This window comes from Cebus imitator, unplaced genomic scaffold (assembly GCF_001604975.1).
Source record: "Cebus imitator isolate Cc_AM_T3 unplaced genomic scaffold, Cebus_imitator-1.0 Scaffold420, whole genome shotgun sequence".
Lineage (NCBI taxonomy): Eukaryota > Metazoa > Chordata > Mammalia > Primates > Cebidae > Cebus > Cebus imitator.
In genome coordinates, this window is record NW_016107735.1 from 558,104 (window position 1) to 570,446 (window position 12,343).

The following is a 12,343-nucleotide window of genomic DNA, read 5'->3' on the forward strand; positions in this document are numbered from 1 at the left end:
TTTTTTTTGAGACAGAGTTGCTCTGTCTTTCAGGCTGGAGTGCAGTGGCAACCTCCGCCTCCTGGATTCAAGTGAGTCTCCTGCCTCAGCCTCACGAGTAGCTGGATTACAGACATGCACCACCGCACCTGCTAATTTTTGTATTTTTAGTAGAGATGGATTTTCTTCATGTTGGCCAGGCTGATCTTGAACTCATGACCTCAGGTGATCTGCCTGCCTTGGCCTCCCAAAGTGCTGAGATTACAGGAATGAGCCATCACGCCAGGCCATATCATTTTTTAGGCTAAATCACTAGTGAATATATTACAATTTATACCATTTTTCGCTGTTGAACCAAGTACTGACCTGTGATTACACTTCCTTTCTTGTACAATATTTGTTTCTCCTCGAGTTAATGATTTGTTTTCTACTTTTTTTTTTTCTTGAGACAGTATCTCACTCCATCGCCCAGGCTGGAGTGCAGTGGCGTGATCATGGCTCACCGTAGCCTTGACCTCCTGGTCCCAAACAATCCTCTCCCCTCAGCCTCCCGAGTAGCTGGGGCTGTAGACATGCACCACTAAGCCGCACTAATTTTTGTATTTTTAGTAGAGATGGGGGGGGGTCTCATTATGCTTCCCAGGCTGGTCTCGAACTCCTTGGCTCAAGCAATCCGCCTGCCTTGGCTCCCAAGGTGCTGGGATTACTGGCGTGAGCCACTGTGCCCGGCTCTATATCTTTATTAGATTTTTTTTTCCTAAACTCTCCAACACGACATTTAAATTCCTCTGAATCTAATTTCTATACAGTCTTCATATTAGGATGCTTATCAATTAATAAACAAAACAGAATGGTCAGATGACAAGTGCTGTAGAGAGAGGCAAAGCAGGAGGTGGGGACAGGGAATGCGGGGCTGGGGAAATTTGACAATTTCTAACAGGTTGGGCAGGGAAGACCTCCCTGAGCGGGTGGCCTGAGGGAGAGAGGAAGAAAACTGTGCAGACATTTGGAAGAAGTGAGTTCCAGGAAGAAGAAACAGCAAGTTCATTTTCCTGGAGACAGGGAACATGCCTCATGTGTTTTCGTGCGTCAGCTAGAATTTTCACTTGCATATTTTACTGTCAGTTCCACTACCTACCTCCCCAACCAAGGGCACCTCAATCTCTAAGGCACACGTCTTTAAACTTGAGTAACTGTTGATGCACTTTTTTTTAATGTTTATTTTTTAAAGATAAGACCAGCCTGGGCAACATAGTGAGACCCCATCTCTAAAAAAACAAAATAAAACAGAATTGAAGCACAGACCTAAAGGCAGAAATAAACATGTCATGTTTGTGAGGCATGCTCTGTTGCCCAGGCTGGAGTGCAGTGGCAAGATCATAGTTCACTGCAGCCTTGAACTCCTGGGCTCAAGCGTTCCTTCTGCCTCAGCCTCCCCAGTAGGTATGACTACAGGTGGCACTACTATGCCTGGCTAATTAAAATTTTAATTAATTAATTAATTAATTAAATCGAGATGGGATTTCACCATGTTGGTCAGGCTGGTCTCAAACTCCTGACTTTGTGATCCACTCACCTCAGCCACCCAAAGTGCTAGGGTTATTAGGCATGAGCCACCGCGCCTGGCCCTAAATTTTTTTTAATTAGTTGGGAATCTCAAACTCCTAGCCTCGAGTGATCTTCTCACTTCAGCCTTCCAAATAGCTGAGATTGTAGGTGACACCACCATGTCCAACAATGCACTTTTTAATTTCCAGTATACAAATGGTAACCAAGTCATATTGATAATGCTTGCAAAATGTTTTCATTCTTTCCCTTTTTCTATATTCCCAGTGTCACCATATATCAATCCTATAATGATAGAATTATAGAATATTAGGACTATCAGGCTTCTTAGAAACCACCTAGTTAAGTCCATCTTACTAAGGCTACTTCTCTGCAAACTCTCACCTATGTCTCCAGAGTACCAGAGAAAGCTTGATTATACCACACCTGGGTTTTTCCTCTGCCCAAACGCAATGTATTCTGCCTGCTGCTCACACATGAGTGCTACCTGCACACGGTCCCATTCCTCCCCCACCCGCCCTACAGGAGTACCCTACTGGCTACCTTGGCAGGGCTTTCTCAGCTGCTGATCCAACATGATCTCCTACATTTAAAATGAGCCTGGGCGTGGTAGTTTATGCCTGTAATCCCAGCACTTTTGGAGGCCAAGGAGGGAGGATCGCTTGAGGCCAGGTGTTCAAGACCAGCCTAGGCAACATATTGAGAGGCTGCCTCTGCAAAAAATTTAAAAATTAGCTAGGTATGGTGGCATGTGTCTGTAATCCCAGCTACTCAGAAGGCTGAGGTAAGAGGATCACTTGAGCCCAGGAGTTTGAGGGCAGCAGAGCAAGATCCTATCTAAAAAAAAAAAAAAAGAAAGAAAGAAAAGAAAACAGCTGGGTGTGGTGGCTCACGCCTGTAATTCCGCACTTTGGGAGGCTGAAGTGGGGGATCACGAGGTCAGGAGTTCGAGACCAGCCTGGTCAACATGGTAAAACCCCATCTCTACAAAAAATACAAAAATTAGGTGGGCATGATGGCAAGCACCTGTAATCCCAGCTCCTTGGGAGGCTGAGGCAGGAGAATTGCTTGAACTGGGATCCTGGAGGCGGAGACTGCATGAGCTGGGATCATGCCACTGCACTCCAGCCTGGGCTACAGAGTGAGACTCCATCTCAAAAACAAACAAGCAAAACAAAACACCTGACATTCAAGTTACATTGATCTCCTTTCACTGTCTCTCAAACATGCCATGTTTGTTTCTGCCTTTACGCCCGTGCTTCAGTTCTGTTTAATTTTATTAGTTTAGAGATGGGGTCTCACCATGTTGTCCGGGCTGGTCTTGAACTCTTGGATTCAAGTGATCCTCCCACCTTTGCCTCCGGAAGTGTTGTGATTACAGGTGTGAGCCACTGCACCCAGCCTAATTCTCTTTTGTAATAACTTTTCTTTTTCCTTCCTATTCAGATTTCACCCATCCCTCAAGACGTCTCCCAACCACAGTTTCTCTATGGCTAGTTCCCTACTGGGTGGAGCAGAAGCTATGTTAGCTGTGTTTTAGGATGCTTGACTGCTCCCACACACCATCCTCACAGCTATCTTGTGTTATGGGTGAGGGAATTCCTTATATTACAGATGAAGAAACAAAGGCTCAGAGAGATAGGGAGAGGCTGGGGTAGGGTTTGAGCCCACATTTGCCTGTGCTCTTAATTGTCGCACAATAAATACTCTCTCCTGAACCTGGTGCACAGTAGGTGTTTGTAGATGTTAGCTGAGTTGTTCATGAACTGTTTCATATATGCTGGGATCTCATCACCCCCCAACTGGCCACGTCATGAGGCTTATGGAACAGAATGAGAGCAGGAAAAACCTCCCCTTACAAAGGACCTACCCTGTGCGAGATTCAGTCCCACATTCAGTAAGTGTGGAGAAATACCAGGAGGTAAAACCAAAGATGCAAAAGTGGTTGACTCTGGGGACTGAAACTCGGGGATGGGAGGAGGAAGCAGAGGATTTCTATTTCAATTATAAGTCTTGTAGTACTATTTCACTTTTAATTCTATGTACAATATTACTTTGATCAAAAATGAAAGTGAATTTAAACAAATTAAATAGGGAAGTGTGGACTAGTGGACTACCTTTTAGAACTTTGGATATGGAGAGAAGGAAATATAGGGCAATAACCCTCTTATATATTTGTAGTAAGTCTTAAACAAACAAGGCATTTACACAATGTTTGGCCTAGAACCAGCAGCAAGAATGATTATAACATGAAGCAGAACATAGGATCAAGGTTCATCATGGGATCATTAGACCTGAGAGATGTCATTTTAAGAACAGGCTATGATAATAAGAGATTATTATGGTCTCCGCCAAAGCAGAAAAGATGCTACATCCTTCCCTGTCCTTCTATTTCCTCCAGATCTTTTTCTCTCTCCATTCCTTCCTTTTCTTTCTTTCTTTTAGTAGTGACAGGGTCTGGTTATGTTGCTTAGGCTGGTTTCAAAATCCCAGGCTCAAGCAGTCCTCCTCCCTCAGCCTCCTAAAGTACTGGGATTACAGGTGTGAGCCACCACACCTGGCTGTTTCCTCCACATTTTTCTCTTGACTGAATTCACCCAATAAACTAATTATCCCTAACAAGGATGCCACACCCCCACATACATATCCTTTCCCTCTATCCCAACCCTTAAACCTGAGAAAAGTTAAATGTCCCTAGGATGTTTTAGTTTCTAGGAAAGGGAGTTTGGAAGGGAATATTGAATTATGTTATCAAATTTTCAGTCATTCACTCATTCAATGCATATTTATTGAGTGCATGCTATGTGCCAGCCATAGTTCTAGGCACTGAAGACCTAGTGATGAACAAGGCAACAAGCTTTACACCTTCATAGTGTTTACATATAGTGTCACAATGACCAGAGCAGCTACTTGGGCAGCTAAGGCCTCTGGCAAGGCCATTTGCACTGCCTGGTCTGATGCAGTGGAATAAAATAGAAGAAATGACTTGGGATACCTGGCCATTCACATCTCCCTGCTTACGTTACCATCTTTGTGCCAGATGACCCTGTTCCCTCAACCACAGCTCTTTGGATCAGTAACAGACATCTGACCCAAGATGAGCAATTAGATTCTACCCCCAAGAATTTGCCAAAATTTAGATGTGGGAGGTGAGTTGAAAGATCATTGAGTGAGGACCACAGCAGAAACCAGAGTCAACACCGTGACAAGCCAAGATCATGGGCAGCCCAGATGAGGAGCAGATGCTTGGAGCAGGTTGAAGCAAGCAGTCTATCTGCAAAGAGGAAAACGTGGCATCTATGCTGTAAGAAGAAACCAAACAGCACTGGACCCAGGGAGGAAAGAGTAAAAGAGAATGAGCAAAAGACTCTTTTTAAAAGGAGAAAGCAGCTGCCTCAGTATCAGAGAGCTTCCAGACCCAGCTCCAATTCCCACCAGGCTGTCCAATTCATTCTTGGGAGATGTTTTCGTCCACAAAATGACTCCTGTCTCCTCTTGAGTTGGTTTGAATAGTTCTTTTTTGTTGTTCTCACTAGGAGAATGTATATTTATATAATAAGCCTATAAGTTGATAAATAGTAATTCTTTGAAAGTTTTAAATTCACTTTCCAAAGTTTGTTTTTTTTTTTAAGAGATGAAATTTCATTCTTGTCGCCCAGGCTGCAGTGCAAGGGCGTCATCTCAGCTCATTGCAACCTCCGCCACCCGGGTTCAAGCAATTCTCCTGCCTCAGTCTCACTAGTAGCTGGGATTACAAGAGCACACCACCACCGCCCCTGGCTAATTTTTGTATTATTAGTAGAGACAGGGTTTCACCATGCTGGCCAGGCTGGTCTCGAACACCTGACCTCAGGTGATCCACTCGCCTCGGCCTCCCAAAGTGCTGGGATTACAGGCATGAGCCACCGTGCCCGGTCTCCAGAGGTTTTTTTTAAATAAATTTTTTTTGTTTTTGCTGTTTTGTTATGGTTTCTTTCTTTTCTTTTTTCTGTCTTTTCTTCTTTTTCTTTTTTGGTCCTTAGAAAATCTGAGACTCATCGTTCAGACAAAGCAAGGCCAGCACTGGCTGGGATAGGGGTGAGGGGCTTGGTGGTCCTTTGCTGCAAAAAGCAGGGTGCTTAGCCAGGGCCTCTCATCTCCTGGCAATCTTGAGTCAGGGGAGAGGAGGAAAGAGAAGGGAGCTAGATGGGGTCCTTGGTCCTGTGGGGTAGCTGTGGCACCCTCTGCTAGAACCTTTCTCCAGGCCGTTTCCGGACAAGGAACATGGGACTTTGGCTTGGATGTGAGAGGCCTTGAAGGGACCTGAAGGGCAAAGGAAGAGACTTGGGTGTGGAGGGGCATCCCCAGGACATAGAAGGAACCTGTTTTACTGTAGGGATCCACTGTTCCTCCACATAGGTTAAAAAACAACAACACATCAGATATGAGGGAATTTCCAAAAGTTTATGGAAAAATTGAATTAAAAGGTAGAAATAAAAAATACAAACATTGTAAACTTCATCAAGATCAGGAAACTTGAAAATAATACCAGCCATTTAGTCCATCACTAAAGAACAGAGGGTCCTGGGAAAGTGACCATGTCAGTGCAGTCTTTTTAACATGATTACTTGAAGAAAAATGGGTGCCCTTTACAGATTTTTTAAAATTAGGAAACAGAAAGAAGTCTGAAGGAGCCAAGTCAGCACTGCAAGGTGGATGTCTAATGATTTCCCATCAAAACTCCCACAAAATTGCCCTTGTTCGATGAAGAGGAATGGGGAGGAGCATTGTTGTGGTAGAGAAAGACTCTATGGTGAAGCTCTCTTGCATGTTTTTCTACTAAAGCTTTGGCTAATTTTATCAAAACACTCTCATAATAAGTAGATAGTATTAGTTTTTGGCCCTTTAGAAAGTCAACAAGCAAAATGCTTTGAGCATCTCCCAAAAAATGGATGCCATGACCTTGCTCTTGACAGGTTCACTTTTGGTTTGACTGGACACTTCCTCCTCTCGGTAGCCATTGCTTTGATTGTGCTTTGTCTTCAGGATTGTACTGGTAAAGCCATGTTTTATCTCCTGTTACAATTCTTCAAATAAATGCTTCAGTATCTTCATCCCATTTGTTTAAAATTTGCGTTGAAATCTCTGCTTTTGTCTGCAGCTGATCTGAGCACAGTCGTTTTGGCACCCATTGAGAGGAAAGATTTCATAACTTTAATTTTTAAAAAATTAAAAAAAAATTTTTTTTAAAGACAGAGTTTCACCATGTTGGTTGGGCTGGTCTTGAACTCCCGACCTCAGGTGATCTGCCTGCCTTGACCTCCAAAGTGCTTGGATTACAGGCATGAGCCACCACGCCCAGCCCCACAACTTTAATTTTTAGTTGGAGTTGGGTAAGTTGAACCAATTGGGTTGCCTATGGTGTTTGCTGTTATTTGTGCTGTTAATCGTTGGTCCTCTTCAATTAGAGCACAAATGAGATGAAAATTTTCCTGGAAAATTGATGTGGATGGTTGGCTGCTGCAGGCCTCACCTGCAACATCATCTCATCCCTTCTTAAAACCAGCTGCAGCTGGGTGTAGTGGCTCATGACTGTAATCTCAGCACTTTGGAAGGCCGAGGCAGGTGGATTGTTTGGGGTCAGGAGTTCAAGACCAGCCTGGCCAACATGGTGAAACCCCATCTCTACTAAAAAAATACAAAAATCAGCCAGGCATAGCGGCATGTGCCTGTATTCCCAGCTACTCGGGAGGCTGAGGCAGGAGAATCACTTGAACCTGGGAGGAAGAGATTGCAGTGAGCCAAGATGGCACAACTCCACTCCAGCCTGGGTGACAGATCCAGGCTCTGTCTCAAAACAGAACAAAACAAAACAACAAAAAAACAGCTATGCATTTGTAAACTGCTTATTTTTCCGGGGCATTGTATTCATCCATTCTCACACTGCTATAAAGAAGTACCTGAGACTGGGCAATTTATAATGAAAAGAGGTTTAATTGGCTCACAGTTGCTCAGGCTGAACAGGAAGCATGATGCTGGCATCTGCTTAGCTTCTGGGGAGGCTTCAGGAAACTTACAATCATGGTGGAAGTTGAGGGGGGAGTAGACATGTCACATAGTCAAAAGTAGAGGCAAGTTGGGTGGAAGGTTCCACACTTTTAAACAACCAGATCTTACCAGAACTCACTAACTATTGCAAGACAGCACCTAGGGGTTGGTACTAAACCATTAATGAGAAATCCACCCCCATGATCCAGTTACTTCCCACCGGGCCCCACCTCCAACACTGGGGATTACAACTCAACATGAGATTTGGGTGGAGACACAGATCCAAATCATATCAGGCATTACCCCTACAAACTTTTTGTAAAGCTTCAGTGATTTCCTCATTCTTCCACCCAAGCTTCACCATAAATGTGGTGTTTGGTCTTCCTTCAATTTTAACATAATTCATGTTACTCTGATAAGGGCTCTTTTCAAACTGATATCTTATCCTTTTTAGTGCCTCAAAGTAGATCCTGTTCAGACATGTTGTAACAGGTTAGTATCAGTTTATTTTGGTGCAATCCATGCAGAATTTTTTCATAGTATGTGATAATGTCTTCCTTCCTTCCTTCCTTCCTTCGCCTTCCTTCATTTCTTTCTTTCTCTTTCTTTCTTTTTCTTTCTTCTTTATCTTTCTTTCTCTTTTTTCTTTCTTCTCTCTCTCTCTCACTTTCTTCCTTTCTCTCTCTCCCTCTCTCTCTCTTTCTTGCTTTTTCTTTCTTCTTTCTTTTTTCCTGAGGCAAAGTCTCACTATGTTGCCTGGGCTGGTCTTGAGCTCCAGGGCTCAAATGATCCTCTTGCCCCAGATATGAGACACTGCACCTGGCCTGTAATATGCATTTTCTGTTAACTTTTTGGAGACCCCTCAGCCGGGCACCGTGGCTCATGCCTGTAATCCCAGCACATAGGGAAGCAGAGGCAAGAGGATAGTTGACCTATCTGGACAACATAGCGAGACCCCATTCTCAATATAAAAAATAAATAAATAATAAGAATGAAGACTCCTCGTATATTTACCAGACCAGAAACACTAACCTCAAGAGTCTTGCTTACCTCTACCGTGTGTGTGTGTGTGTATGTGTGTGTGTGTGTGTGTAGGTGGGTAGGAGAGAATCTCCTGGCCAACCAATAAAGAGAAGAGAGCCTACCTTCCCTTCCCCACTCACCCCCCAAAAAGGACTGAGAGAGCACTTCACAAAGATACAGACTCAGAGGAATGGCTACTGTAGAGGCCCACACTATGGGAAGGGGGAAACGGGCTCTCCCAGGCCCTACCAGAGGCCATGAGGAGGGGTGTTTGATCTGAGTCTCACCAGGGGCCTCATAGTCACTCTCATTGTATGGAGCTATAGAGAAGGTTTTGTAGGCAAGGGCACCAGAAACGGCACTGGGGGCTCGTTGTGGTGCCAGGTGGATAAGGCAGTATTGGCCTGGTCAGGGGCACCTCTCTCTGCAGCTCCTCAGCCCTGATGAAGTTCTTGTCCCCTTCCAGGACCTTGAAGGAGGTGATGACTTGGCTGTGTCTATGTTGGCGGTCTCCCAAGGCCTGAAGTGGATGAAGTCTTGGGAGGCCACAAGGCTGCTATGGTTGGGGTCAACCACACTCATGATGCAGTTGAACTCAGCATTGCTCTGCTGTTATCCTCCACGTCATAGCCCAAGCTGACGAAGCAGGCCTTGAACTCCTTCAGCCCCAGCACCCTACCATGGCTGTTGCCAGTGTGGCTGGAGGACACTTGAAACTCTTGCATCTGTTCCTGGCTAATGCCCTTGGTGTCGCAGGTGAGGATCTGGCTCTTGACCTCACTGATTGTGTGGGCAATGGTGGTAAGCAGCTGCTCCCAGCCCATGCAGATGTGTTCCACCTTGTAGCTGATATGCTTGTTGTGGAAGATGAAGACCTCCTGGAGGAGCTGGGGCTCTGCTTCAGCCGGTCCAGGTTCAGCTTGTGGTCCATGATGCTTTGCTCGTATTGCTTCAGGTTTAGCTGGTCCTCCAGGGTCCCCTTCATCTTGATGGAGATGTACCCAATTTCCTGCATCTTGGTCTGGTTCCAGGGCCCCATGACACTGGAGAGAACTGGTGGTGGAGGTGCTCATTGGACCGCTGCTTGCTCTGCTCTTCAGAAGGGCATAATCCTGCTTTGGCACCAGCTGCTGGACCTTTGCCCACTGGGAGTGGATGATCTGGATGGGGTGGTGGTGGGGTGACAGTGGTGTAGGGGTTGCTGCCTGACAGCTTGGTATGTTTGCTTGGGACGTGGACCATCACCTGTGGAAGTCTGGCTTGCAGACCCTGACTTAATGACGGATGAATGAATGCACTCTCACACCATTACAGTGATACAAGTGGGCTAGGGATGGCCGTTTACTGCTTTCAGAGGCGAAATGCAACCAATTGATAAAGACCCTCTGTCCATCCACACTTTTATTCCATAGACTTTACAATAAAGGTTCTAAGTTAACACATTTGTGGATAATTAACATGGTTAAGAGAATGGTTTTACTACTGATAAAAGCTTTAGGTTCCAGGGCCCAGAGTAAATACTATTAACAGGTAATTCCCCTTTGATCTTCCCCTGAGAGGACCACCCAGCACAAAATTTACATTAGTACACAGAGTGGAGACAAAGGGATGTGGGGTAAGCAGACGTAAACTTGGAAGGCCTTTGATTGCCTCTCTTTCCTATGCTAATGTTAATGAGGCAGCTGCCTTCAGCATGCCTCAATAAAACCTTTTGGCCTTCCAAAAGGTTTGAGATCACAATCTACAACTTTTCCTGATAGTTAATATCTCATCAGCCACCCCAAGTGAATATCAACATGTGCTCCCTATGATCCTCTGGGCCTCCTTGTGGATGGCCAGGATAGCCTCTTTCTCCCTGTCGGTATCTGGCAGGGTCAACTTTTGGCTGTGGGCTGAGATCAGGCCCTGGATCTTCTTGGTGGTATAAATGATGAGCATGTCCTGGAGCTCCTCCATGGCGCTCTCCATCCAGTTGTAGAAGGTGCTGCCCACTTGGCATACTCCAGGCGCAGATATCAGTGACCTCCAGCTGTGTCTTCATTCTCTCCAGAGCTTCCCTGTGACTGTGGGTCAGAGAGCCCAGGGCTTCCCACTGCTCGCAGATCTTCTGGCGCTGGGCATTGGCATTGTGGGAGTCACAGTAATCCAGCTCATTGAGTTCCTGGGAAATGTCCTTTATGATATTGTGAAGTATATATTTGGTCTTCAATCCTGTTTCCTGGCATAAAAATCGTTAGAATTTCCGAAACCATGTCCTTTCGCATGCTGATGAGTTGATGGTCTTTAGGATGGAGGCTGGTCACCAGAAAGACCAAGGCATAATTAAAGGGTTGGGACTTTCAGCTCCACCACCCTACCCCTGAGAAGGGAAGAGTGACTGAAGATTGAGTTGATCAGCAATAGCCAGTGGTTTAATCAATCATGCCCATATAATGAAGCCTCCATAAAGCCCCAAAAGGACAGGGTTCACAGAGCTTCTGGAGAGCTGAATACATGGAGGTTCCCGAAGGGTGGCAACCCCAGAGAGGGCATGGAATCTCCAAGTCCCCTTTCCCACACTTTGCCCTAGGCATCTCTTCATCTGTATCCTTTGTAATATCCTGTATAATAAAAAAAAGCCAATTTAAGTAAAGTGTTTTTCTGAGCTTTGTGAGCTGCTCTAGCAAATTAATGGACTCCAAGGAGGAGGTAGCAGGAATCCCAATTCATAGCCGGTTGGTCTGAAGCACAGGCAAAAATAATTGGGCTTGTGATTAGCATCTGAAGTGGAGGCAGTCTCGTAGGACTGAGCCCTTACCCTGTGGGATCTGACACTATCTCCAGGTAGAGAATGCTAGAATTGAATTAAACTGGAGGACAACCAGCTGGTGTCTGCTGCAGATTTGATTGCTTGTTCGGTGGGTGGGGAAAAACTCACACATTTGGTCACAGAAGTATTCTGGGTTGTGTGAGAGCAAAGGAAAAACAGTTTGAGTTTTTTCCACTCTCAGAGCCTCAATCAGCTCCACCAAGTCCTGGTGTATGGCCAGATCACTCTCGAAGGCTTCATGGTTGTGGGTAAGGGCTTTGATGTCTGATAGGGTGGCCATCTCATGGTCCCGCTGCTTAGGCATGGCTTCCTTCTCATTGGTCCAGGCCTCATGGATGCAGGCCTTCTGCTGGAACTTCTCAGCCAAGTGGTTGAGATGCTGCAGCCTGTGGATCTCATTCAGCAGCAACTCCTCATGTCCCTTCTTGGCCTGCTCCAGGTACTGCCCACCACGGTTGATCTTCGAGACCATCTTACTCTCAGAGTGCATGAAGGTGGGCTGGTTGCTTGGTACAGCTTGGTCTGCAGTGTGTTGAAGGTGATCTCCAGCTGGCCTCTCTCCTGCACCTTGGACAGCTTGTGGATGCACCAGTAGTCACGAAAGACTTCTGCTGCATCTCCTGGAAGGTCTTTTGGGGGATGGGGTACTCCAACCAGGGGCTGGTATGCTGACTCCACTCCAGGAGATCACTGGCCAGCCTCCTGTAATTTTCTATCAACTGCTCATGCCCCTGGTAGACAGCCAGCACCTTGCAGTTCTGCTTGGTGGCAGTCTCTACTAAAAATACAAACAATTAGCCAGGCATGGTGGTGCACACCTGTGATCTCAGTTACTTAGGAGGCTGAGACAGAAGAATTGCTTGAACCCAGGAGGCAGAGGTTGCAGGGAGCTAAGATCATGCCACTATACTCCAGCCTGCACAACAGAGCAAGACTCTG

General features: G+C 45.7%; 1 pseudogene; it reads right to left on the reverse strand.

The window, feature by feature from the left end:
• Positions 1-5,586: 5,586 nt before the first annotated feature.
• Positions 5,587-12,343, reverse strand: part of LOC108290039 — a 17,627-nt pseudogene continuing 10,870 nt past the window's right edge.